We start from the raw sequence: 25,423 nt of genomic DNA, 5'->3' as shown, positions 1-25,423 counted from the left end.
TGGGGAAAGGGAAAAGGAGATAAAAGAGGGAATATTTTTGAAGGTAAATAATGTGGTAGAAAAGAAGACCAGAGGAGAAACTAGGAAAACACCATATAAACCCTGCTCTTTGTCTTCTTCCCCCACACCCTTTTCGCCCTCCTGCTTTACACCCCAACTTCTATTTCTCCCATAATTTCACTGTCTTTTTCTTGTCAATAGTTTCACCTTCTCATACCTCTTAAGAAGCCAAGCAAACCCCTGAACTGATTTTGCCATGAATGCTGCTGCAACACTTAAATGAGCAATTTTAAATTGCTCCCCATCCCTTTCTGCAATAGGAGGGGAAGTGCTAGTGCATATCTGCATACCAGAGAATGGGTTTCGTAGCACACATACACCCCTTTTTCACTTTGCATTTTTTTTTAATTTTACTTTGTAATTGCTTCTTCACAGCCCCCATAAAGTGGAGCTTTCAAGGGGGTTGGTCAGGAGACAGGATCTCCATTCCTTCACCACTTCAATCACCCGAGGACATTCCTCCTTTACCTTTTAGTCCCTTCTGCGCTGTGAATTTGTTCTTTTCTAGTGTGTGCACGCAGGTTCATGAGACATTGATACATGAAAAATGTTTTCTTAGTCCTCTTGTACCTCCTGCCTTCCTTTCTCTGAAGTGTTCTGCATTTCTAGCCCTTCCCCAGTTCAGAAAGGAAATAATTTCTATGTATCTTCTTTGTTTAAGGAATAAGCTGTATGGTGCCATGTGTTTCAATGTTCCTTGCAGTGGTAAACACTTCAGGTAATAAAAATGAAGTCTGGCTTAATTTAACAATTTAGTTTATACTTAGTAGAGGATACATAGGCAACTCCAACTGCTAAAACCCAGAACAGCTAACCCCACCCCATCCAAACCCTTAGCTGCGCTCTTACATTTTCCTCTAGGGAATTCACTAGAGGAACAAACTTGTCTTTTAAAGACCCCTAAATTATTACATGGTATTGGTGCACCTCTCTAAATTTTGGAGGTGAGGCTAGTATTTGCCAAAGAAAAGAGTTTCAAGGTTTCTTTCTTCCTTGAGTTTTAAGTCAAGGTAGAGGCTACTAGCTGATTTGGGGTTGGAAGCAGGATAGTGGATTACAGCATTGCCATCCCTAAGTCTTCAAAAATTATGAGCCAGGCCCCATACAATTATGAGAGTTTAAAAAACAATAAACTTTGGTTTCTTTTTATTTGTCTTCTGGTTTTTGAGCTTTTAGGACTCATGTTTTCCCTGTGAACGTAAGAGCTCCAAACTATTTTGTTAATGAAAGCCAAGAGTCTCAAGAAATCCCAGGGCTCCAAGAGCAGGGGCTCTTAGAAAAGCATCATATATTACATGAGTTGGCAATACAGTTTCCCTCTCCAGCCTGATCCGCAGTGAGAAGGAGTTCAGCTACTTTCAGAAAACAGGCTGCCTTAGGCTCCAGCCAGCCCACCAGTTGCTAATTTTAGGAGCCACAGGTACAACACTAACCAGCAAGCAGGCATTATGGCCCAGGACCTCAGAGGTGTTTTGGCACTTAACACCTACTGAAATCAATGGGAGTTAGGTGCCGAAGTACCAGAGGATCTGGGCCTAAGGCAGTATGGTAATTCTGTTGTATAAAAGGCCTGCAGCGGCAGCAGAGGTAAGGTAAGAGCTCCAAATAGTTAGGAGGCTGGACAGGAGGCTCCATTAAAAAGAAATGAAGAAAAAGCTCACTTCATGAAGTAAAGTCTTCATGTGCTTTGAAATTGGGGAAACGGGGACGGGGGGGGGGGAGGGAATTTTAAGTTCTGTTGTTTGAGCATTTTACCTCCACTGGTTCTGAGTCATCAGCTCTACCCCAGGCAGTAACAGTCATACACCAATGGTCAGCTGCAAAAGGAGTGCATCAGCCCAATTCCTATGTGAATGCTGCTTTGTATTAAGTGCAGCCACAAGCCCAATGAATCAGCATATCTGAGGCAATATTAATGGTAGATTTACCTGCAATAACATACAAGAACTTTGGTCTGTTAGCAGTGCAAGAAGGAGCTGATGTGTGGTGCTGCACTCAGGACAATTTCACTTGTGCTTCTTTAAGATGCTTCTTAGAGGGAAAGGAATTACTCTGACATTAATTATCCACTTGATAGTCCAAGCCACACATTATTCTTTGCAAAAACCAAGTATGCTTCAGACACCTCAAGCATCTGCTAGCCCTTGTGAGCAAGCCAGCTTGGTGCAGTTCATACTAAGCCAGATTTAATTTTGTATCATTGCCTGCTTCTTTTATACATATGCATACTCTGATCTTTATCCACAGTGGAGTAAGGCCTGATGGGAGTTTTCCCACAGGCTTCAATTTGGGTTGGATCAGGCCGAAAATGAAAAAGCAACTTCTTATACATTTTCCACCAATATAGAGAAAACTGTTTCTGGTGATCCTGTAAAGTTTGGGGGGAAAAGTAGCTTTTGCTTCATTAGACATTATTCTACATGGTAGTTTCCTATTTTGTCTGTATTCATAACAATGTGGCTTCAAGTTTCTGTCACTTTATACATTCCAGCATTGAAAAGTGCTCTTTATTTATTGTTCCTCTTGGCTGCATTACGTTTGTACTCATTTATCCCAGGGCACATTTGAACCTACTGTCCTTTTCACAGAAGGAACTACTTCAGTAGTTGCAGGACACATAAGACTCATAGATTGATTCATGAATAAGGTTGCACAAATGTCAATCCTGACAATAGAATGTTTTATCTTCCCAAGTTTAGTCACCTTTATAGTTCATTGTGAGATCACGGGAATGAAATCTGCCACAGCACAATGCTGTTGTGGAAAACATGTTCCAGTGTCTGGTGTAATTGCCCAAGTTTGCATTTAATCTGAACTGATTTATGCACCCACCTTTATTTCTCTTCTTTTTGAAAACAGTGATAACATAGGATGTTCACTGACCTCCTACCATCAGGTCAAAAGAAGATTAAGGCAGAAACATCTGACACATGAAACTGCTTCATCACTCCATGAAGGGATAGTAAGATCTTCCCCCTCTTCCCCCCATTTTTTCGGTTGTGATAAGAAAATATTTAGTTTTGGAAGGAAAATCATTATCACAAACTCAGCCAAGTGTCTATTATACAGATGTCTGTCTCCCCTCGAGGGGAGATAGTGCATATCTTTGCGAACTTATTATAGACTAAACTGTCTCCTTCCTGTGGGTGGCTTGGCAAAGGATGAGACACATAGGGCTAAAAACCTGTGTGAGGTTGACCATGTGGAGTTTGCTACAGAATATGATTTTGGATTAGAGGGCTTGGAGGCACAAGAAATGAGCTGTGATTTCAGGAAAAAAGTGCTGCACTCCTGAGGTGGTCTGGCCTCTCTGCACTGGCCGCAGGCTCACTTTTCCTCTAGAAGTATATCTCCAGGGGAGGACACAGATATGGAAGACAGTTTCTGGAAGTAGCCTTCATCTAAGTGTCTGTTTCCATATGTTAATTCACACATCTGGTGGGGGTAAAATGCCATGAAGAGAGGTTCCTGCCCCTCTAGTTCCTGCTACCCCTATTTCCTGTGGAGCTTGGCCCTACAGAGCTCTAGTAGAAAAAGCCTCCATGGGGTCACTGCAAGTGGGGTTCAGAGAACATGGTGCTACATACACAGCACTTGCCCTCCTTCAATGGCGGGCAGGGGAAATCTGTTTGATTAAGGCCCCCTCTATCTTGGGAAGCATATGGAAGAGTTTGGGTCTATACTAAATTACTGAAGGCATCCTAGATTCTGCCTACCTGCATATGGTAAGTAACAATTGGTTTTAAAACTGACAACTTTTCTATTTCTTAGGATTTCCTTGTTGGATTACCTGCTAGCAGATATGATGTTTTTAGTGAGATAACAATCCTTTGATAGTTTTGCTCATGTTTTGTTCATTTTCATCCTCTCTGGATGAACTCTCTTGGATTGAGTGTTTCCGAGCAACACTCTGGGGCTGATTCTGAGCTCTTGTTAACATCAGTGTACATTTTTCTTGTGTGGAGAAACAGAAATCTAAAACTACTAATTACTTGCACAAATTAGAGGAAAGTTAAAGCCTTAGACTGCTTTTCAGAAGAGCTTGGGATCAATTTCCCATACTGCCATAGAGTTCTTGTGGCAAGCCACCTAATTTTTCTGTATCTCAGTTCCTCTTCCTGTAAAATGGAGATAGTACTTCCCTACCTTGCATTGATGTTCTGGGGTTAATTCATTAACATATGTGAGGTGCTTAGACACCAGGGTGACTGGAGGCATAATCAGTACAGTACCTAGAACAAAAATGGTTAAGAAAATTATTAATGATATTTGGTCTTAGAAAAAGTTTGTATTTTGTTTTTCTTGCTTTGCTCCCCCCCCCACCCCGTTTCCTTCATTACCCCGATCTGAACCTGCCTGGTGGGAACCAGTATAAGATTAGGGGAGGCTACAGGGAGCAGAAGAAAAGACTCAAGGTTCAGGATGCACCTAGTTGGGTAAATGGGCCTGCATACGGAGGGAAGGGAAAGGGACTGGCTTCAGGATGCTGTTTGGAAAGGAAATGCCTTTTTGGTGATGGAGACAGCCCATGAAACCGGAGAGCACAGCTTCTGAGAAATGGCACTTCTACCCACAGTCTTTCAGAGCCAGAAGCAAGGAATTTGCTGGTGCTATATCATCAGTCCTAGAACCACTGTTTCTAGGAATGATGTTGCAGCATGGCATGTTAGCCATTTTTTGAGGAATTATTTCAATAGCAGCACAGCTCCTCTTCTGATTAATGAAAGAGCCAGCAGATTTATAAGCCCTGTTACTGAAACATTTCGCCAGACATTTGCTGAATGCTTTGTCATAAATGTTGGCTACCTTACAACGTGGGGGAGAATGTGATCAGAATGGCTATTTTCATATGCACACTTTCCCTACATTTATTTCTCATTATCTACGGCTAGCACCACCTTGTCTGAGCAGAGGAAAGGAGAGGAATATTCAATAGTCAGTCTGTTTTCAGGTTGTTTTTCCTGAAACTACCCTTTTAATTTCCCTGCAATCAAAATAGCCATACACACCCAAACATACACACACACTTTTTTTTGGCTAGTTTAAATTTCATAAATGGAACTGTAGTATTAAAGCAACTGTTTTCAGGAAGTGGAGTTTCTTCAGACAACCCATACTTTTGACTGGGTGCATCTCTAACAAAAAACAAAACAAAAAAAACACAACAAACAAACACACTCAGCAGGAAGACAAGACTGAGTGTGATTTACAGTATAATAATTCATGTGCAGTTAAATATATACGGGACCCAGTCCTGATCCTATTGAAGTCAATGAGCCTTGAATTATTACACCAAAACTAACCTTCTGATGTGCCTTGTTGAAAATAGAAAGGGGAAAATATTGCACCACAGGAGAAAAGAAGAAACAAAAAAGGGGGTGTGTGTGTAAACATACTGTAACAAATCTGTGACTTTACGATTGTCACAATGCTCTACCCCAGGGGCAGTTAAAACTTCACAGAGACACTGGGAAGAGAAATCAGCTCCTTCAGCTTTTAAAGCACAGGCCTCTATGACTTGACCTGAATGAAAATCCCCCTTGCTGTCACATGCACATAGAATACTATCAAATAATTACAGTATTGCACACACACACACACAAATTGGTTTGTTACTTTAAATTCAACTTCAAAACACATTAGTGAATGTAAAATTATACACAAATACAAAGGTGCAAGATTCACTTATAGTGGAGTAATTCTCACTTGCTTTAGTATTTTAAATTTAAACAGAACTGAAAACAGCCCTGTTGCCTCTGGAGTTCTGCAGTGTGCAGCAGGTGGCCAAAGCAGAAACAGAACACTTTTCTTTGAATTTCAGCCATCTGCAAAGTGCTGTTGATCACAGGCAGCCAAACTTCAAAAGATACATTTTTCTCCTATGTGGCTGCTACAAACTTTCAGAAGTGGCCAGGGTATTGTCAAGCACCCCGCTGTGCTTCATTTTCAAAAAATAGCCCCTAAGATTTGATTCATGTTGTTTGAGTGCATGCATAAATGTGCACAAACAGACACCGTGTTTCAGGTTGAATTTCCAGTTTGAATGAACTCATTTGAAACTGTCAAGTTACTATCTGGTTTCATGTCAACCCCATGCAAAACCATGTTTTTTGCATGATTGTAATTCAAAAACACAAACTGTGCCAGTTTAATAGAAAATTTGGGGGTCTTTGCTTTTTACTTCATCAGGAAGCAACTAATAGACAGAGCCAACTAGCATCTCATCACTGTGCTGCTGGAGCTACCCTGTTTCAGATGAGATATAAATAAAAAATCCCAACTATTTGTCATAAATGATCTTGTGGCACTTTTTGTAAGAGCAGGGTGTTTTATTAAACCTAATGTCCTGGCCAAATTCCATTTGAAGTATGGTAATTAACCTAAATTCCTCTTGACCTTTAGTTAAATTCTTCTTCTTCTTCCCTGTTATATACTGTTGTCTAGCATTGCTGTGCACTATTAAACAGTTATAACCACCTCTGGGGGGAGATGTGATATTTCATAAGTCAGTGTAATGTAATATATATATATATATATATACATACATACATACATACACAGAGAAAGATACATCACATATCAACCTTTAAGAGTGTCATAATGCTTCACTAATTAGAGGCTGATCTTAGAAACACTTGCTTCATCCTTAGTGGTTACTAGGATCCTCCTAACACCATGCAGTTCCATTGATTAATTGCAGATTCAAAGGAAGAGTGCCACCTACTGAATCACCAACAGCACTTCCTGTAGCTTTTACTGGTGCTCCCCCATTCTATTTATTTGGAGCTCTAATGAGATCACAGCTTGAGCTAGTGTGGTTGCAAACTGCAGAATGTGGAAATAGAATCCGGGGATACCTGCGCCTCAGCTCTCTCTCTCCAGGGTCTAAATCCATCAAGGACATCAGGGACAGATGAAAGGCATTTCAGCTTTTCTACCTTTGTAGCCTAATGATGTTGTAACAATTAGGGGAAATTTCAGGAGGCAGCAATTCCAGGTCAAGTCAGCAAAATATTTCCAGCAACGTAACTTCAGGGAAAAAGGTTGCATGCATTCATGAAAGAAAAAAAAATCACTTCCAGCTGATTGGTTTAAAAGCTTTAAGTGCTTGGAATTTAAAATTCAAGCAAATGCAGCTTATTGCTTCTCTTGTATGTTTAATAAAGGAAATGGTATCGCTTTTGGGGATGCATTAGCAAGGAAAGGTTATACAAATTTAGAGCCTTACTGAATCATTGAGAGAGCATGACTCATAAGCCCCTTCATTTGTGCTACAGGACCTGCTGTACTGCTTAGATAGTAAGAAAATTAGTCCTCTTGTAAAATAAGTTACTGGGTCAAATATTGTTCTTGGTTACAAGGATGCAATTCTCAGAGAACTCAATGGGCCTGATTTCCTGCTCATGCTGGTGTAAATCAGGAGAAACTGCACTGAAGTCTATGGAATTATACCAATATAAAAATCCATTTAAGTGAGAGGAGAATTGGGGCAAATGGATGATGCATTTGCACAACTGAGAACAGAATGTGGTCCACTGAAGGGTGGAGTTACCATAATAGTCAAGAACAAAAAAAACAAAAAACAAAAAACAAAAAAGAAGGCATGAACTAAGCATCTGCTTGAAAACACCACTAACATTTAATGTAAGTAATAAATCTTCATTACTTGAGACATATAAAACACTGCTCTACAGCCAAAATGCTTCTGAAATAAATGTAGTCAAACTTTACTAATTCTGGGTCACTGAGAACAAAAATGATGCTTAAAATTGTTGATTGGCTCTAGTTTTCAAGATATGCTATTGGGTCAGTATATACGACCCTTGACTTGGGAATAGCGGAGGATAAGTGAGTTATAAAGGGAAGGGATCTCAATTTAAACCAGAAATGACTAAAATACATCTTTGACTGGATCTATGACTAAATCTATGACTGGGTTTGGACAGTACTTGCTTTTTAGGCAAAACAATGAATGATGCAATCTGAAGCTGGTATTGCGTCATACATGATATGAATTGCATCGTGTTATTCCTAGAAGTCATGGATGATGCAATCATAACGAAGCTTACATCACTCTGCCCTATATCAGCTCTAGAAATCATACAGTGTCGTGCTCTCTTATTTGTCAGTGTTTGATTTTGCAAAGGGACACATTTCTCTTTAGCCAAAGTGAGCAGAGATGCCTCGTACTTGTGTGAACAGTGCAGATAACTTCTGCTATGTTTGTGGTGAAGTGACTTTTGCATCACAAAAGTGCAGTATAACCACTATGGTTGAAAGCCTATCACCTTTATTTTGGCTGCAAAATTGGAGATCAGGACAAGAGGTGGGCCCCACACATATGCTGCAACACTTGTGCAACAAATCTTCGCCAGTGGTTGAACAGGAAAAGGAAATCTATGCCTTTTGCAGTGCCAATGATTTGGAGAGAGCCAACAGATCATACCAGCAATTGTTACTTCTGCATGGTGCCTCCAGTTGGGAAAGGTGTGTCAAAGAAGAAAAAGTGGACTGTGCATTATCCAAACATTCCATCAGCTATACGCCCAGTACCCCACGGAGAAGGACTGCCGGTTCCTGATGCACCAGAATCATTCTCACTTGAGTCAGACAAGGAAGAGGAAGAGGATGAAACTTCTGGTCCTGAACCATCGATGTCACAGGACCCATATTTTCTCCCATCCTCCTCCTCTGAACCACACCTCAGAACACAAGGTGAACTGAATGACCTTGTCAGGGATTTGGAACTACCCAAGAGTAAGGCAGAGCTGTTGGGCTCCAGACGACAGCAGTGGAATATCCTGGCAGGTGATGTTAGGGTTTCCATGTTCCGTGACCGTCAAAAGGATCTTGTCCCATTCTTCTTCATGGAAGGTGATCTTGTAGCCTGCAACAACATCGATGGTGTGATGGCAGCCCTCAACATCATTCATGATCCAGATGAGTGGAGACTGTTCATTGATTCATCGAAGACGAGTCTTAAAGCTGTTTTACTGCATAATGGCAATGTTTTGCCATCAATTCCAGTTGGTCATGCAGTCCATATGAAGGAAACCCATGACAACATGAAACAACTTTTGAGGTGCATAAACTATGACCAACATCAGTGGCAGCTTTGTGGCGATTTGAAGGTTGTTGCTCTCTTGCTTGGTCTGCAGACTGGATACACAAAGTACTGCTGTTTTCTCTGCGAATGGGATAGTCGTGCAAGAGATTCCCACTACATCAAGAAAGACTGGCCACTTCGACAGTCATTGGAGCCTGGGAGGAATAGAGTTCAGCATCCACCACTTGTTGAATCAAGGAAGATTTTGTTACCACCCTTACACATCAAGCTGGGTCTGATGAAGAACTTTGTCAAGGCCATTGACAAAACACAAGCAGCTTTCAAGTACCTCCGTGGAAAATTTCCAAGGTTAAGTGAAGCTAAGATAAAGGAAGGTGTCTTTGTTGGTCCTCAGATTAGTGAACTTCTTCAAGATGATGCATTTGACCATGCAATGCGTGGCAAGGAAAAGACGGCATGGAAAGCCTTCCAGTTAGTGGCAATACATTTTCTTGGAAACAACAAGGCAGACAACTACAGGTTGTTGGTGGAAAACTTCCTCAAGGCATACAAAAGCCTTGGTTGCAACATGTCACTAAAGGTAACTTTTTTGCACTCTCAACTAGATTTTTTTCCACCGAACTGCGGAGCAGTGAGCGACGAGCACGGCGAGCGATTTCACCAGGACATTGCAACAATGGAGAAACGCTATCAGGGCAAATGGAGCCCATCAATGCTTGCAGACTATTGCTGGACAGTGACAAGAGATGCTCCATTTAATGAATACAAGAGACAAGCCAAGAAGCGCCGAGTAGACACTGAATAGGACTAAACTATGTACATAATAGTTTTTTGCCTTTTGTTTCATAATAAATTTTAATTATATCACCCTTTTGCTGATTTTTAAAGTGTTACATAAACAGGACAGGTGAAATATTATCATGTAAAGCAACCATAAACACATGAAAAGACCTAGGTTTACAATTTATGATTAAAACTCTACTATCTACACAATATACATAGACATAAAATAAAAACTTACATAACTTAGAAACAGTAGCCAATCAGTTGTTTTAATTGTCATATTTGAATTCAGCACATCAAAATACATAATAAATAGCACATTTTATCTCTGAAGCAGACGACTTCTCAAAAATTGTAGACCAGTGAAATTAGGCTGGATTAACACCAGAGGGAAAAAAAATAGACAGACAGAGACAACCCCCACAATGGCAGGGGTTGATTATAGTATTGCAGCTAATCTAAGTGATTTTTTTCTATCTCCAACTGTTTGGACTTGATTCTCCCACCCTCATTCATATTGAGTAGTAGTCCTTTTTTTTTTTTTCTTCCACTGGGACTATTTGCAGAGTAAAGAGCAACTTAACATGCAGGTAACAGATTCAACACTTATGACAGAACAATGGGTTTTTAATAACCACAGCCACAAAGCTCTTGCACAGACATCACAAATAAGGTCTATACTGCCTTTGTATTGACAAGTCCCTCAACAACTGGCATCGTTCTTGGACAGTTTGAATCATAACAAAAATTTCCATATTCCAAAATCATATTTCCATATCCCATCAATGTATGCAATGAAATGCCTGTATTGGGTTTTGAAAACATTTCTGGTTATTTGATTTTTCTTGATAGCTAGCAAGGTGTTAGGGGTTTGTTTGGTTTAGTCTGGTTTGTTGTGGTTTGTATATCTTTTGTTTTTGACAAAGCAGGCACTGGTGAAGGAAAGAGGGAGCAACTATCAGCCAGTTTGCATTACATTAACAGTGAGAAAGGGAGAATCAAAGGGATGATTTTTAGGTTTTTGTAAACTGTGTTGCCGGCACAGAGGCCCCGAGGCAGCAACAGTGGTTCGTTGCCCGGTGTGCTTCGCTCCAATAAACACACCAAGGTGGAGAAGCAGATAAAGTTTATTTGAGATCTCAAAGCTCGGTGCTCGGAGGCAGACAAGTCTCAAATTGAGACCCCATACAAGCAGCTCTCTCTCTTTATACATGATTTTAGCTAAGCATCTTTATTACCCCCCACTACCTACCCCCCTTCCCCCCTCCCCCTTACGTTCCCATATAGCAAGTAGCAATTACACTAAGCAGGTTAAATCATACTTGGCAGCAAACATATCATCTCGTTAGTAACTTTTTCTTGACCGGTTATTTTGTTTTACTCCCTCTGGTTCGTTATCCTGCCTTCCCCCCGCCCCTCCTCTTTCTAGCCAGGTGCAAGCAGGCCTAATAATTGCCTCCTGGTCTCAGTGTTACACTGATAACTAGCTGAGGTCGATTAAAGTTTAGCTTTGGGCCCTCTAGGCATACATAAAATGACTTCGGTTCATTCAGGCCTAATACAGATGCCTGATGCCACCAACAACTGGATATATTTGCTGTTGTCTTTATGCCTCAAGCAATGGACAGATTCTTGGAAATAAATATCGCTGTGTTGCACATATTCAGCAGTGGTATTAGCCTAAATGGGTCCAGATCTATCAAAACTTCAGGATCCTCCCATGATATCAGGCTTCCCTGAATGGACGCTTCCTTCCAGTCTCAATCTCTAAAACTCCTTGTTCTTCCTCCCTAAATTCCCACCCAGCACATGGATGTCTTGTTTTGCTCTTCACAGTACCCTGAATTGTCAAACAGACTCTTAGGCCCTTGTCTATACTTTGGGGGACAGAGGGGGGTGTGCCATTGTAGCAAGTGATGTAGCTATTCCAGGGCAATTTCAGGTTAGATGTACTATACTGGTGCAAGATGGGGCTTGAACTGGTCTGATTTACCTTGGTAGGTTACCAGGGAAAGATGCACAAGTGCAGTGGTACCCAAACTTGGTTCGCGGCTTGTTCAGGGTAAGCGCTTGGCGGGCCGCGAGACACTTCATTTACCTGGAACGTCCGCAGCTATGGCTGCTCGCAGCTCCCAGTGGCCGCGGTTTGCCATTCCCAGCCAATGGGAGCTGCAGGAAGTGGAGTCCCATTGGCTGGGAACGGCAAACTGTGGCCACTGGGAGCTGCGAGCGGCCATAGCTGCCACTGGGAGCTGCGGACGCTCCAGGTAAATGAAGTGTCTCGCGGCCCGCCAGGGGCTTACCCTGAGCAAGCCGCGAACCAAGTTTGGGTACCACTGAACTCATGTAAAACACCATTGCATGCTGAGGCAGTGTGTCTACATAGGGGGTTGCGCTGCTGTAACTACATTGGAATAGTTACATTAGTACAAATTCCCCTAATCTCAAAACACCCTCCATTTCATCTTCTCTCATAGCTGCACCAGTTACCCTCAGATAATGAGGCCTGGTTTTTGAAGATCCAACCAAGAAGCCCAATATTCCTGGGCACACAAATCCACTGTAATGCCCAGCACCAGCTATGATTTACTATATATAGTAGATGATGTATTCTAATTTACATTAACCTAAAGAAACTTTACCAGAGAAGGATTTTTACCACTGTTAGTTCAGAAAAATATTATCCAAATTAAGCGAGTCATTCTTTCATGAATGTTTCTTCCTGTAAATAAAAAATTCATATAACAGTAATTAAGTTAATTAGGCATTTTATTTTACTTAAAGCTATTTTAGCCTCCTATGTGATTATATTCTTTGCTTCAACTATTCCACATCCTCGGTTGAGTGGTTTGTTCCTGACTCCCTGTGGTGGTTTCCCCATGGCTGCATCAGGGTAAGAATTGAGACATGGCATCCTAACTCCAGAGATCTAAAACTCTGATTGATGTGCCTGCCGTATAGTACAGACAGAATCACTGGGAAAGACAGAAGATGAAGGCACAGATTGTCTAGCTGACAGTGTGAACTTGATTTATCGTTCTTTCCCTCCATTCCCCTCCACCTGCCCAGAAAGGAAAAGGAGACAATCTATCTAGGTAAGGGTAAAAGAACACCTAATGTTTAAAATGTTGCATGCCAGACAAATCTTTATAGGTAGCTATGTCATTGAATGGTATGCTGGAGGCAAACCCTTATCTGAAGTGGCAAGATTGTAGGTTAACATTTAATCTCATTTTTTATAAATAGACTGCTATTAATAAAATAGTTATTAGTAAGAAATATGGATCCAAATCAGCACATCTTAAAAGTTGTATAATTAATACATTAGTGACAAACTTAATGAATTAGTCACATAAATTCCATATTAGCGACAGAACTTAAAAGATAAATAAAACATGCAACTGAATTTATTGGATATGCCATATAAATAAATTAAAACGTACTTCCAAAATCAAACCGCAAAAGAATAATGTAAAGAATAGCAGCCTCTGGGAGGCTGGATGATTGAATGACCTTATGTTGTTCAGCTTGCCTAGGTTAAAGGCAGAGAAAGATCAGTATCATTTCAGAGTGGGACGTTGCTATCTCCCATCACCAATCCACTGCTATGTCTATGCAGGTTTGGCTGTTGGCTGAAGAAAAGATAAAAGGGAGCTAGAATAGGCAATTAGCCTACAAGTATAAAATCCAACACACACATTATATATCTATATCCATCTATCATTACAAAGGTGAAAGATCATTACAAAGGTGAAAGTAAGCCGGTATGGGCTGGTATGGTGTACGGGTAAGAAAATGGCCACCGGTACACAGCCAACATGGCAGCACTTTAAGGGCCATGCTGGCAGGACCACTGATGAGGGAGCAAAAGGGGCAGCTGCCCCAGTGCCCAGCAATTTAAAAGATCCCAAGGCTCCTGTCAGCGGCTGGAGCCCTAGGCCCTTTAAATCGCTACCAGAGCATCCGGCAGCGCTGGCTGGGAGAGTCTGGCACCAGCCCTGTCCCTTCTGCCAGAGACCCTGCCCCTTCCAGGGGTCTAGAGCCACCCCCCCCCCACCTTGCCCAGAAGCCCGGCCACCCTGTGTACCGGTAAGTCCTTCAAGTTACTTTCACCCCTGTATAGTTACTAAAGAACTAGGCAGAGGTCTGCAATATGGAAACAGAAAACATGATCCATTCTACAAGAAAGATGAGGAAGGCAGTTTTGTGCTTTTAATAGCATAATTTCTATTGTATCATAATTAAGAGAACTTCTGGTATCTTTTCATATAACTACACCATTTCTCTATGTTCCTCTTTAACTTGACTTCTGGTTATAGACATGTACCATGCTTGAATTCACACAATAATATACCCAGCTGTTAAGACTGCTTATTAACAAATTGAAAATTTGTGGCTTTGAAACACTGAATATCTGTAATAAATATATCAGATAAGAAGGGCTTTTTGTAGGATGTAAAAGGGGAGGAGATGGTAGGATGCTCAAGGATGGTTTACTTGATCTAGCTTTAAAGCCCAGGGTGATATATTCCCTTTTTTATTCCTTGACGAGATCCAAGCCTTTATTTGGTTCAAAGTTAAAGAAACAATGAAGTCCCATTGTCAGCCAGAACACGCAGTGCCATCCATTTACAAGTATAATAGAACAAAAATTAGACCTTATGACTAAAAGTTGATGTGGGCAGAGGTTTCTGTTTTATATCTTGCCTCAAAGTTTAAAAAAAATATAAAATAAAGACATGCTGCTGTCCTTAGCAGCCTTTGGTGGTTTGAATGTGCTACTGATTGTTAGCATTTATCTGCAGGAATAATATATGTCTTCTCTCTGGGCTAAGTAAAAAACCACATGGACATACCTTCTGTAACAAGAAACATACACATACTGACAGTAAACAACAACTGGAGGATTCTGCAGCTATATGGCTCTTTGTAAGGCCTAGATGTGGTGATTTTGCTGTTGCTTCTAGCTGAACTGAAGCCTCATACAGGTTGTTTTGTTGTTATGAAACAGGTGATTCTTTGATTGTGAAGATTCCTTGAAATGACTACAGCTGAGTGCAGTGCCAGCTTGTTTGACAAAGTGACAGAGCTGTGAAAGGATGTGTTGGTAGAATAAGCTTAGAGGGAATGAGCGTGCAGGATCATTATGTTATGTACTAGAATATGTACTCTAAAGTAGATTACGCTCATTTGGAATAAGGCATTCTAATACCAGAAAAAGAGCATCCACCCAGGGAGTTAATCAGGAACAGCTGGTCCACTTTAAACTCACAACCTACCTTAATCCAAATTAACTTCCCAGTGTGGACAAGCCTAAGGTATTGTTGCAAACATTGCAGCAAACAATTGTTATATGTACATAACTGTTTGTATGTGCAATCTATACATATCTGCCTTCATCTCTAGCGTATATTGAAATAATAAAGAGGAACAAAATAGTTTTAAAACATTCAAGGTATCTGATTATAGGAGCTCACCAAACCCATATAAATGTAGGAGAAATCATTACATTTATGTGTGAGAAAACAAAGCCATGAGGCTGGATTTGAATTTGAGAATCTCAGCACTGCAAGAAGAATGAATTGCCAGCAATCGACAGGAGCACACCACATGAGCAGGTGCAAATGAGAGAGTGAGGAATGTGATAACAGCTGTGTACCCAGAATACATTCATATCAAGCTGTATCTTGTGCATCTGTTCTATATTTAGGGCATTTTTTACTGATACCTTTAGTGACATTTTAACAGGTGAGCATCTCTATAAAATGTCATTAAAGGAGAAAGATTGTTAAGGGGATACAAAGTTACATAATGGTGTTGAGACAGTGACTGAGTAAAAATGGTGGTGACTGCATGAGACTGTAACTGAATAAGAGGCTTTGAGCCAAATGCATCCCTAATGTAACTCTACTAAAGTCAACAGAGTTGTGCCAAGGATATATTTGGTTCTCTATCTTTTTAAAAATCAAACTATGTGCTCTCTTTCCACCCCTCATATGTTGAGGTGACGTCCATGTGATAAACTGTAAAGCCATATGATTAATTACAAAGCTGTGTGATAAAGGAATTTATTATGCATCTTCGTCTGCCTCACCTGTACTCTGTTCATAATCCTTCTCCCTTAGATTTATTCTAACATTCTAAACCCCTGAACAGCTTGAGAGAGTTGTCTGATTTTTGTTTTTAAAGATCAACTTAACAGGCACACACACAAGTTTTTTTCCTTCTTTCAAGTATGGAATATTCCTCCCAAAAGCCAGGATGGGCAATATTCAGTATTATAATATGACAATAGTACCTAAAGCCCTGTAGAGGCACAGCAGAGTTCGGTTTCTCTGATGATTCAGTGGTGGGATTAGCACCACTCACAAGGCCCTGGGCTGGGACCCAGTGGAGTAGGGTGGGCCCAGCTCCCCCTATCCCATCACCACCAACTGCATAGCTGGGGAGCCACTGAACCCTCACCGTAGGCCCTCAGGCCTATTGACTGTTAACTGCTGTCTGCCCCAGTCAGGAGAATGTGGCTATAGATTGTGTATTGCTCTGCCTGGCCAAGAGGGTGAGAGCCTATAGACTGCTAATTGACTTCTGATCCTGAAAGTGAGGGACAACTACAAACCCACAAATAAAGCTTAATGTTGCATTTCACTAGCCACCGTACAAATACATAATAATAATAAATAAAGACAATTCCTGTCCTGAAAAGTTTATGATCTAAGGCCCTGATCCTGCAAAAGTAGGGCTTTTTGGAAGACCTTGAAGGAAGAGAACCAGGTTGCTTGGCATAGTGGAAAATGAAGTCTGTTCAATGCATAGGGAAGAGAGTGGCTTGGAAAATGGCATGGAGCTGCACCCAGCAGAAGGGAGTGAGGTGACATTTATGCTTACTTACAGAGCACTGTTGGGCTGGCTCCTGTATGAACCAAATACAAAGAGAAGATGTGTCACATCACACCTCTTCTAATGGAGCCTGATTTATGTTTTCTAATATGAGCCTTTTTAATTCATTAAGTCATTTTGGTCTCAAATATTAAGTAGTCTTTGGTTAATTGGATTAAATGAATGCAAAATTAAATGACTTTACATTGCCCATTGTGCCATGATTTGATGGTACAGTATATACCACTGTACCATCAAATCATGCTTTTTAAATATCAAGCTTTTTAAATATAACTAGTGATTTTGGGTGCCTCGTTTTTTGGATGCACAACTTGAGAAACCTTAAGGTGACCAGATTTCCAGAGGGACAGAGCTCAGCACTTCCTATCCCCTTTAAGGCATCCCCAGTTGGACAACCCAAAAAATGAGGCATCCAAAATCACTAGCCACTTCTGAAAATCTTGCCCATAAGAATTCATGAAATTCCCAGGGTCAGGCTATGTGCCTGCAAACTATGGATAAAACTTCCACTGACTTCAGGGGAGCAGGATCCTGCCCAATGTGTTCAGTCACAAGAAAAATAAAAGAAGGAACTTCTGAAATCTTTCAATCCTCTACACATAGCTTTCAACTGATTGCAGCAGAAGCCTAGATAAAAAACTTGTTGTTTTTATTAATTACACATAAAATGTAAGTAACTATGTTCAGTTCTGTATAGTGATAAAGTATAGGCAAATTAAAAAAAAACTTTGGTAAAATATGTACAGAATGATAAATGGATATTAGATTCCAACAACTGTTTCATTAGCTGTATATAACTACCAGACTAATACTTGTAATCATTGTTATAGCTCTGATTGCATACTCAAATTATTGCACAGAATTTTCTCTTTAGCATGATATTCTGCAACAATGTACTACTCTATTCCTTTGCATCTCATAGTCTTGTTTAGTAATCCATTTAATTAAAAATCCTTATTTCTTCTGTTGATCATCAGTCAGTACATTAATTCAATCATGTTGCTGTTTAATTTTCAATCAGATGGGCTCATCATATAATTTTAATTGTCAAACTCAAGACGCTCTTTTGAAGTCTTTAAACATATCACTTGTGAAGAACCAAGATACAGATTAAATAACTGCAGAGATAAAACTCTTTATACACCTTTTGAGTCAAGCAGATCAATTTTAAGCTGAAACCTTATTTATCTGGACTACTAGGTTCTCTAAAGATTTCCCAATAAAACAGTGGCAAGACACAGGAATATAGGAACTGAAATATTGGAGCAGACCATTTCTCATTCTAGTCCAGTATCCTCTTTTCATCAGTGTCAGATAAAATGGTAGAGTCTTTGAATCTGAAAGTCACGATTACTTTGGGTAGTCTTGGAAGATCACCTAGCAAAATATTTAAAATTATGCTTTATAAAGCATAATTTTATCAAGATCCTGTTTTCAACAGCTACCTCAACAAGAATATTAACTAGTTGTATGTACTAAGACTCATCTGTTATCAGAAATAATCTCCTTACTGTCTCATTACACTATTAACCTTCTACATTATGGGGTATTTCATCTTTCTTTGATGTAATGATACTTATGCTGCTGGAGGCAGTATATTCTCACCAGGTACTCACTAAAATAAGCTAGTGGCCTTGTCTGGTATGGTAATTACTATGCTCTTTTATGGTGATATTGGCTCATAACATTATCCAGTAAATGGCCATTAAATGTGGTCCCTTCTGCTCTCCGTTACCAATAACAGATACTGTGAAGTTAGTAGGGGCTTGTCTACACTTACAGTGCATCTGTAACACTTAGTAAAGATGCTACTTATGCAAGAGGTGGTAGATATGTTGATGGGGCAAGCCCTCCCATTGATATAACATCCACACCCCTGAGTGACATAACTATACCAGTATAAGTTGATAGTGTAGACCAAGCCTCAGATAATATTACAGTAGATCCTCAGAGTTACGAACGCCAGAGTTATGAACTGACCAGTCAACCATACACTTCATTTGGAACTGAAAGTATGCAATCAGGAGGCAGCAGAGATGGGGAGAAAATACAGTATAGTACTGTGTTAAATGTAAATCACTAAAAATATAAAGGGAGAGTTTAAAAAAATTGACAAGGTGAGGAAACTGTTGTAGTTTCATTTAAACTGAGATGGTTAATACATTTTTGCTATGCATTTTTCTTCTGTATAGTAAAGTTTCAAAGCTGTATTAAGTCAATGTACAGTTGTAAACTTTTGAAAGAACAATCATAATGTTTTGTTCAGAGTTATGAACATTTCAGAGTTACAAACAACCTCCTTTCCTGAGGTGTTTCTAAGTCTGAGTTTCTACTATAGTTATAGGCAATATATCTGATATAAAAAGAACAAGGAGTACTTGTGGCACCTTAGAGACTAACAAATTTATTTGGGCATAAGCTTTCATGAGCTAAAACCCACTTCATCGGATGCATGCAGTGGGAAATACAGTAGGAACATATATATATATACACCCACACACACACACACCGAGAACATGAAAAAATGGGTGTTGCCATACCAACTCTAACATGACTAATCAATTAAAGTGGGCTATTAGCAGCAGGAGGAAAAAAAACTTTTTGTTGTGATAATCAGGATGGTCCATTTCAAACAGTTGACAAGGTTTGAGTAACTGTAGGGGGAAAATTAGCATGGGGAAAATAGGTTTTACTTTGTGTAATGACCCATCCACTCCCAGTCTTTATTCAAGCCTAATTTAATGGTGTCCAGTTTGCAAATTAATTCCAGTTCTGCAGTTTCTTGTTGGAGTCTGTTTTTGAAGGTTTTTTGTTGGAGAATTGCGACTTTTAGGTCTGTAATTGAGTGACCAGGGAGGTTGAAGTGTTCTCCGACTGGTTTTTGAATGTTAGAATTCTTGACGTCCAATTTGTGTCCATTTATTCTTTTGTGTAGAGACTGTCCAGTTTGGCCAATGTACATGGCAGAGGGGCATTGCTGGCACATGATGGCATATATCACATTGGTAGATGTGCAGGTGAATGAGCCCCTGATGGTGTGGCTGATGTGATTAGGTCCTATGATGGTGTCCCTTGAATAGATGTGGACAGAGTTGGCAACGGGCTTTGTTGCAGAGATAGGTTCCTGGGTTAGTGTTTTTGTTGTGTGGTTGCTGGTGATTATTTGCTTCAGGTTGCGGGGCTGTCTGTAAGCGAGGACTGGCCTGTCTCCCAAGATCCTCCTGTCTGTGAGCCAGTCCTCGCTTACAGACAGACCCCCAACCTGAAGCATCCAATGAAGTGGGTTTTAGCCTACAAAAGCTTATGCCCAAATACATTTGTTAGTCTCTAAGGTGCCACACGTATTCCTTGTTCTTTTTGCTGATACAGACTAACACAGCTATCACTCTGATATAGTTGATTTACAGTTCTGTTAGGACAAACCTACAACTTCTGGCTGAGCTAACAGAAACAACCTCCTGAAGTCAAACAGTCAAATGGTATTATATTTCACTACTACTTTAGTACAGAATCTATAAGACAAATTACATGCCAGGGCTCTTGTAAAGAGGACTATTTTATGAGAGATTTTGCTTCCTTGTTTTATGTAATCTATGTTCTTTGACTGGTTTAATTTTTACCCTTCCATTCTATAGTTATATTTCACTATTGTCACACTTGTCACATTTAATCCAATAAAAAAAGCTTTTTTTATTTAAAAACAAAAGGGTTAATGTTCTATCCTTTACTTGATATCAGTATATATATATTCATGTATGAGCATATACATTGCAGGGTGTTGATCGAAAAGCCTACTTTTAAAAATAATGATATTTTTAAAAATGGATGCCTAAAATTAGATAAGTCCATATATTGATTTTAGTGGGAACTTCTGGGTACTTGGTGCTTTTGAAAATCAGGGTATGTATTTAGCTGCCTGAATATCGACATGGAACCAAGATTTTCAAAAGAATGATGTCTGAAGTTAGTATTCTATGTCCAATCCTCTCTTTATCCTTTTAAAAATTTCACTTAAAATATGGGCAGGATATATCTGAAAACATGTAGTACCATGAAAAAGGGGTGCTATACAGACCTGCACTATCTCTGTACACACTGGGCACTGCCATACTTCTTTCCATTATTTCTGCAAAGCACTTGCTGCCTTGCCACAAAACTAAACACTACAGAATTAGACAAGTCTTGCTGACTTCTATGATATTGCTCTACTTTAGAGGAGCTAGGTGTACTAAAAATAATAACACATATGATGTCTTCCATTAAAGGCTCTCCAGATAGTTTGCAACCACCAATGAATAATATTCCTAGCTAGAGCTGCATGAAACTCAGAATTCCCGTTTTGCAGGAAATTTCCGCATTAAAAAAATGATAATCGTCCAGAACGAAAACACATTTTCAAAATTGCCTTCAAATTAACAAAATGAGATTGAGGAAAAAATGGAAAAAAAGAGAGGGAAATGAAGGTTCTGAGTCTTAAATTTTAATACAGTTCTTCTGTTGGCAAGTGAGTAACTTGTAATGGGTGAAACTACCCCTGTACACAGGGTCAACAGAAGGCCTTTGTCAGTACTTAATTCTCAGATTTAGTGGAACCTAAGTGGTTCAAAGGCTTTATGTACAAGTTTAAATTCACCAATCTGTGGTACCAGTTTTGAATATGCCATGAGAATGAGGATCCCGAACCACTTAATTCTGATCTGGATCCAGCTTCTGAATGTTCCCGAACTTGAAGAGGGTTAGATCTGGTGAGTTGTTCTGATCTGGATCAGAGTTCAGATTTAAAAATCAATCCCCATTAGGTTTCTTGATGCTGCTATCCATGGTTTTGGTTTGGCCCAATCTCTACAAACAGTGAAAACAGAAATAGGCAACTATAGGCAGCACAGCCTTTAGAGGACACTGCTCTGTTCCTGGCAATTTGTCTGGGGTCAGAAAGCGAAGGAGTCATATCCTGCAAAAAGGGAGTCCTTCTCAAGGTACAGTCTCTTGTGTGGCCGCAGCAGGATTAACTAAAGGCTGGCAGCTACTTTACCTTGTTAAGTGTGCTTCCTGGAAGTACCTAGCGCCTCTGTAAAAGTGTGCTTTGTTATAGGCCAAGGGCACAGGCCAGACTCTGAACAAGTGTGCAAGGGAAGGCTTAATCTTTCCTCATCACATCCTCTGCATAAATACTGGCCACATGTTTAGTCTTTCCATTCTCCTGAGCACAGTGGCTGCTCTCTACTAGCACTCTGTGATATACAAGATACTTCAAAGGCCTGGTCTACACTTACAACTTAGGTCAACCTAGCTATATCTCACAGGGGTACAAAACATTCACACCCCCTGAGAGACATAGTTAAGCCAACCTAAGCTCCAGGGTAGACAGAAGAATTCTTCTATCGATGTAGCTACTGCCTCTCCAATAGATAGATTTACTATAGCAAAGGAAAAGCCCCTTCTGTCACTGTAGGAAGTATCTACATGACAGCTGCAAAACTCAGTGCTGCCTCTGTAACATAGCCATATCCTGAGTGTATGCTGAAATCCCTGAAGGAAAGCAGCAGTGAGTATTTTGGGAGCTCGATTTGACGTTGTGCCTGTGAATCACCCCACGGGCCTCTTGCTAAAGCTCACCCTCTGTCTCATACCAAGGGATCTACTCTGCTGTTGCATGGACAAAGGTTACGTGCAGCCAAGGCCTGCTCCAAAGTCAATGGAAAGACTCCCATTGATTTCAATGGTCTTTGGACCAGGGCCTAAATGCAGAACAGTAATTAAAGTTTGCAATCAGTTTACTTGGCAATGATATTTAACATCAAATATTGCCATAAAAGCTATTAGATCTTAGGCCAATGCTTACATTTAAACAAATAATCTGATAATTACCTTATGATTACATAGTATTTGCAATGCCCATGTATTTAAATGGCCAGTAGCCATAGTGCAATTATAGATTAATTACTTGGTCATTTATGCACTATAGTAATAAGCAATATCATTTTCCTTAACACCACTTACTGTATATAATATTTTTATAATGGGCAAAAGGCATAAACATTTCCACTGATGTTTCATGCCTTGTAAATTGTCCATTGTTTGTTGGATAAAAATTAAAGATGTACAGCATGACATGGAGAATCTAAAATGTAAAAACTTATCTAGGAAGCAAAAATATAGATTGGAAAAGGTACCTTACTTTGCCCACTGGAAGGCTGATAATTTGCTGACATCTGGAACATACTGGCGTAATACACAAAATCTTCTCTCCTGGCACAAAGGCCAAGTAGCTAATGGTGAGTCCCAGGGCATTCCAAGTCAGGAGGAAAACTCATTAAAAGATAATGCTCTAGGCGTAAGTTATTTCTCACTTCTAGAGAAGGTTTGTACCAGAGGCTAGACCCGACATTTCAGCCACAAATAGCCTTCCTCAGGAGGGTAGTTTGTATACAACAAAGGCCATAGCTTAACTGTTTTAAAGACAGTTTTACTTCATAGTAATCCCCGATAAAGGTCACTTGTGTCTGAACTGTTGGCTCTGCCTGCTTGAATTTTATGTGGAAATAAAACAACGCAAGTTACGATTCAAGCCTTATTACAGCGTCTACTGTTCTCAAAGACCCAAATGTGTGATACAAGCTTTTAAAATGAGAGACAACAAAAGCAATAGAGTCGGAAGCTTGAAACAACATGGGATTACTTTATTTAATATGCCCATTATAAAGTTTTTGGTAACTCCATTTTCCTGATTACATTCTTCTGATAACTAACTTATAGCTATGGATGGAGAGAGAACTTCAGCATTTCAGCCAAATACAATGTGGCTACACCAAATATTTGAATTACCTGATCTCATTCATCTAACCACACCAAACTCCATATACAGTTAACCTGCATATCTGCTTTCTACTTCAGAAGTATTTATTATACCAAACATTAGTTTAATTTTCCACTACCAGTGTAATAATAGATTAATAGCCCTCCATGTCAGGGCCTGTAACAGGACAACCTGACAAGCCAGAGTTGCAGTCAGAAGTCATAAATGTCAAAGCCAGAATCCAAAGCCATACCCAGAGTCAATCTGAAGTCAGGAGCCATACCAAGGATCAGAGTTGGTAGCCATATATATATATATATATATATGCCCAAGAGTTCCTAAGTGCTTACTCAATTGAGTATCTCCCTGTAACTATTAGTTTGGAACACATATAAATGGCTGTTTAACCTACATGAAACAACATAAACTAGTGATATGACAAGTTTATTGTGAAAGGGAGGTAAAATCAGTTGAGGTGTGCGTCTTATTAATTTAAAATAAATTTCTTTCAACTCTAAGAGCTTTTGGTCACTGTTACAAAGTTTACTGAGGGATTGCGGAACAAGACTCAAGCATTACTAGCCAGAATCTACCCCAGTTTTGTTTTAGACCATAAGAATATGCTATTGGTGTGCATATGCAGGATCTTACAAACTGATTTTTTTTAAGATGCATATCACAGTGAAAGTGACAATGCCTGTATACCTGTCTGTTGCCTTCAATATGATCTTATTATCTACTGATATTCTGTATAGCAAGGGAAGATAAAATGTGTCTCAGCCATATTATCAATATGATCCTAAAGAGTAAAAAGCATCTATTATTTCATTTCTTTGGTAACTGCAGAAGACGTGCATACGTACACATTCCAGCAGTGCCTTCCATCTCTAACAAGAAATAGCAGATCCCAATGGACTGTTGGATTTCATGACCTCAAAGCCTTTACTTTTAAGTATTAGGGTTTATATAACACTTTGGTTTCACAAAACCTTAATTTAAAGTATTAGTTTTCAAGGGAAAATAATTAAATAACCATGTTGTGCTCATGGATTTAAAATAGGGAAAATGTATTTCTCTATCCTTACCCTTATGTAGGAATTTGTATTCCTCCCCCCTTCCATCACCACAGTGTCTGAACATCTCACAAATATTAAGGAATTTTCCCTTGAGACGCCCATGTGAAGTAGAGAAGTATTATTATCCCCATTTTACTGAGGCACAGAGATATAAAGTGACTTGACCAAGGTAACTTAGAAGATGTGAGGCAGAGCCAGAAAGTGCAGATGATATCCCAAATGTTAGTCAAGCATCTTAAATACAAGACTTTGCTACTTCTGCCAAAAAAATAAAATAAAATAAATTTACAATAAGGACAAGAAAATAACCCTTTTAAAGGAGTCAGAAAGACTGAAGAAAAGTGTGCTTAGAGATGGAAGTTCACCCCTACACAGTGGGTGAGCACAAGGCTTACACACTACAGCAGTGCGCCTTAAAACCTCAAAAAGAGGAATTTATTGGTCCGTATGCCCTTGTGCTGATCCTATACAAGATTTAATTTCATCCCATGATGGGATGTAGCTGGCCTTTATGGAGGCCCTGATGGGGACCCCACATTCCTACTACACCTTGCTCCAGGGTCCTCAAGGCTAGCCTACAGAGGTTTCATGAAAACAATCAATCCGATCCCACAGGCTCAAATAAAAGGAGCTGCAGAGGCTTAGCAGGTCAGCTTCTGGCTGGGACTAGATGAAGTGAGGAAAGATGCTCCTCTCTGGCCAGAGGTCCTGGAGGAATGACCAGAGTTTGACTTTGGCTGT

At 39.9% G+C, this 25,423-nt stretch overlaps 1 protein-coding gene across 2 annotated transcripts in view; it reads left to right on the top strand.

Annotated features, from left to right (window-relative positions):
- Positions 1-25,423, top strand: part of TYRP1 (tyrosinase related protein 1) — a 192,414-nt gene that overhangs the window by 11,295 nt on the left and 155,696 nt on the right. For both annotated transcript variants that reach the window (XM_045020072.1, XM_045020071.1), the window contains exon 2: positions 2,920-3,022. The gene's annotated coding sequence lies outside the window, so the exon portion shown is untranslated. The remainder of the gene's footprint in view (positions 1-2,919; positions 3,023-25,423) is intronic.

This window comes from Mauremys mutica, chromosome 6 (genome assembly GCF_020497125.1).
Source record: "Mauremys mutica isolate MM-2020 ecotype Southern chromosome 6, ASM2049712v1, whole genome shotgun sequence".
Lineage (NCBI taxonomy): Eukaryota > Metazoa > Chordata > Testudines > Geoemydidae > Mauremys > Mauremys mutica.
The sequence above is the reverse complement of the archived record's forward strand: the minus strand, read 5'-3'. Positions and strand labels throughout refer to the sequence as shown.